The 4,266-nt window shown below is 40.6% G+C and overlaps 1 pseudogene; it reads right to left on the reverse strand.

Moving 5' to 3' along the window:
* Window positions 1-559: 559 nt before the first annotated feature.
* Window positions 560-1,968, reverse strand: LOC127756235 (uncharacterized; annotated as a pseudogene).
* Between the last annotated feature and the right edge of the window lie 2,298 nt (window positions 1,969-4,266).

The raw sequence follows: 4,266 nt of genomic DNA on the forward strand, positions 1-4,266 counted from the left end.
TGTGTGTCCAGGTTCAAACCCAGGATTGGGTTTTTTTTGGGACGGAGGGAGTATGTCGCAAGTGGATGGACAGGTAGCCAATATCATCCTCCAGTATCCCAATAAACTTCAGTTATGGTTCCTCCATTGCTGAAAATAGATAAAGAGAATATCTACTACTCCCTCCGTTTCATAATATAAGACTTTTTAGCATTGCCCACATATATATAGATGTTAATGAATCTAAACACATATATATGTCTAGATTCATTAACATCTAAATGAATGTGGGCAATGCGTCTTACATTGTGAAACGGAGGAAGTAGCTACCATGTGCGATGCTTGTTCATAACAGAATTAAATAGAAATAAGATGGTTAACTTTAGCTATGGTTCTTCACATCATACAGATTAAGACGCTGGATTTAATTTGTAATGTCGAATGGTCAATTAGATTAATATGAAAGTATATAGGGAAATGTCACTACTTTGTATTATGACACCCATGTGAGCATGAATTTTGTTTTAGAAAACTGTCAATTAAAAATGAAACCACCACTTCATTACACATTCAGTAAAACTTACTCAGAATCCTCAAACATTGTCCAGGTTGTAGAAAACCTAAAAACAAGAGAGAATAGCTGTTAAAAGTACAAAACGACATGCTTTTTGAAAATAAAAAGTGGCAAATAAATCTTACGGGCCATCGATATCACAATTTCTCACTATAAACAAAATCAATTGTGGCACAAATTTTGAAAGGTATTCCCCAATCATCAAAGCAGTAGTAACTATGTCCAGGACAGTCCCTTGGTCCTTCAGAGAACAAAAAAAAAGTTAGCAGACTATTTGATGAGGGTATTGAAAATTTCCAGAATGAACAAAGTGTTTTCATTAAGAGACAAGGTTAAAAGCGAGGCTGGATCATTAGGTCAGTAAAGTAATAGGACGATTACAAAGACAAAGAAATTTGGTCAAGAAAAAAGCTCAAGAAAAGGTGAATTGAAAAGCATAATATAGGGATAAATGGTCATCCCTAACTCTGCGACTCTTTAAGAGAACTACAACTCTCCTTCAAAGTCACCACTAGACCCCTCATCCCCAGCACACAAGCCACATTCTTCTCTAGACTATGAATGCAGGGATGATAGTTCATTTGTGTCACCCTGGCACATCATCTGCTATCCAGCCTATCGCTGACTCCCAGATTTTGCATCCTACTGAGCCAGATGCTTTTCATCAAGGAGCAATTAAAATTGGGCTGCTGCACATTTGTTTATAAGGAGGTATAGTTGCGTCTTCGATTAACACCCCCCCTCCCCACCGGAAAACAAGCATAGGTGGAAAGGTTGGTGACTTGGATGAAGTAAAAAAAGAAAGAGAGAAAACAGAAACATGTATTTACCTTTGTGTACCTATGGGCATGCTCAATAAAGTTTCTCAGATATTTCAGCAGAAACCAGTAGCCTAACTCATAAACATCCACAAAGAAATGCCAATAGACATTTGAAAATGGTATGCCAAAGTGTCTCACACCTCTCCATTCTATCAGAAGAGTTTCCGAGACTTGTAATGGCTCATACACAGTGTCTTGCGGTTTGCGCAGTGAATCACAATCTCTGTACAGATGGCATATCAAAGTAGAAAGAGCAGCTGGAGACATGAAAGCTGGATGACAGCCCAAAAGCCTTTGAAACTTCTCCAGCTTCTCACGCTCATGAACTTCAGGGACTTCCATACAATTATGCTGAAATTGTAGAAAGTAACAGGGGAGAACTTTCTTCTTTTCACCAGAAGCTGAATCGATCTCTTCATGCTCGTAATATGGGAAAATAATCTCAAAGAAGTTTCTGAAGTCAGCTTGCATCCCTTCCTTGGAGGTTGTATCATTTGGCACTTCTGTGATAACAAAATCTTTGATATCATTCCTCACTTTCATATGCTCTGCCTTCCATTACCCATTCCAGCACAGGCCCTTCTTATGCAGCATTAGCAATCAAATGAGAATTTCCTTTGCATTTCCTACTGAGTTCAAGGTCCAATACAATTCTAACAAGCCTGGACAGGTATTCCTCAGAAACAAAACCGTTGATATCTGGCTTGATCTTCGTGGTCCGAGTGAGGATGATATAGTTAACAATCGCCAAGAGAGGGGAGGAGCCATTCTTATCATGGCATATAATTTGTTTTATGTGCCCACCATAACTGATCTCCTCTACCTTGTAGACAGACATACCTGAAAGATGGACTGGTATACATGGCAACAAAATTTACATTATTTAATGTAAATGCAACAATCTTGACAAGGCATATGACATAGCAATCCAACGAAATTGAAATCTAACAGCTAAATTTGGAACATCTGGAAAAGGAAATCCTCAATAGTAGAAAAGAAGGCAAAAGGGACGAATACACAGGAGTGCGCACACGAAACCTGTTCGCCTTCTCCCAACGGGCACCAACCAGCACAGGCAGGGTGTACGGCGGCGCGCGCACCCACTTCCCCGCCTGTCTCTCCCAGCAGCTCACCGCCGATCTCTCCGACGGCAGCGCGCGCGCACCCCACTTCCGCCCTGCCTTTCCTGCGGCGCAGCAGCTCGCGTCCCCGCTCCCTCCGACGGCGGCGGGCTCGGCCGCTGCACGGAGGAGAAAGTGCGGCGGGTGGGGTTTAGCGGTGGCTTAGGTCTTTCGTGTTGCCGCCGGGGGGGGGGGGGGGGGGGGGGGGGTGGACAAGCTTACCGCGACTTGAGTTTGGTGGCGACGCCGACCAGATCAGCCGGCAGGAACGGGTCCGACAAGCAACATTAGCGGCCGCGGTGGCGGCGATGGCGGCGGTGGCGTGGCGGCGATGGCGCCGGCGGCGGAGCGCGTGACGAGGGTTTTGCGGAGGAGGGTTTTGGTGGAGTCTTCGACAGCAAGCGAAAGTTTATGGCCGGTCTGATCCGATCCGATCCGCTCCCCGCATCCACCGCCCCAACATGCTACCACCCCAACCCTCCTCGATCTCTCCGAGTAATTTGTTTTTTCCATTTTGCTATATCTCACTCGAAAGATTTTTTCTTATCTCTCACTCGATGTTCTCACTCAAATTTATAGTGCATTTTCTTGTAGTTACAGTGTAATTTATGAAATTTACGCTGTAACTTTTGTAGGTTACACTGTAATTTTTGAATCTTCGCATGTAAATTTTAAATTTTGTATTGGATTTGATCTTTTTATTGAGGATATGGTAATTTAGTGACCATTATGGTGTTTCTTAATTGTTTTTTGCTTTTTATTATATCTATCGGATTTTAATTAAAGATTAAAAATTTGTGTGATATGATAATAAAAATCTTTCGAAAGATGTATAGGTACTCCCTTGTTTTTTTTATTCTCTCTCTCATAACATTGTAGGAGTACAAACGACATACTTATAACACATGCATAAATTATCTCTGCGAACACATATAGTCCCTCCGTCCAAAAGAACATATTCCTAGCATCCCAAGGTGGTTTTAGTTGAGATAGAGAAAGACTAAAATGCCCTTGAACATTGAAAAAAAATAGTAGGTGTGATAGGTAGGTAAAGGGTATTGAAGGAATAAAACCTTTCGTTTTACGTGCTAAGTGTAGATAGGATGGTAGAAGTTGGTTTTTTATGGGACAAAATTCAAACTGTAGAAGTTGAGTTTTTTGGGACAGATACATTGGATCAGGGCCTGTTTAGTTCACGAAAAGAAAATTTTTGGGTATCACATCGGATGTTTGACCGGATATCGGAAGGGTTTTCGGATACGAATAAAAAAATAATTTCATAACTCGCTTGGAAACCGCGAGACAAATCTTTTGAGTCTAATTAGTCCATCATTAGCACATGTGGGTTACTATAGCACTTATGGCTAATCATGCACTAATTAGACTCCAAAGATTCATCTCGCGATTTCCCTCATAACTGTGCAATTAGTTTTTTTATTTATCTACATTTAATGCTTTATACATGTGTCCAAAGATTTGATGTGATGTTTTTTGGAAAAAAAATTTAGGGAACTAAACGGGGCCTCAGTATATCTTAATATAATTATTATTCGTGTATAGCTATTGATGGGTATATTGTCAAAAATAATTAGCCATATAAATACAAACACTCCTATTAAGTAGTACTCTAACTCGGTGGGTTGGTTCTACTACAAGTATGTAAACAGTTAAGTTAAGCTCACCTTATTCTCTCTTTTCACACTACCCAAATTATTATGCATCAAATTTTACCACTCTCTCTTCAATCTTTTTTTTTAAAAAAAACTATACA

Source organism: Oryza glaberrima, chromosome 12 (genome assembly GCF_000147395.1).
Source record: "Oryza glaberrima chromosome 12, OglaRS2, whole genome shotgun sequence".
NCBI classification, from domain to species: Eukaryota; Viridiplantae; Streptophyta; class Magnoliopsida; order Poales; family Poaceae; genus Oryza; species Oryza glaberrima.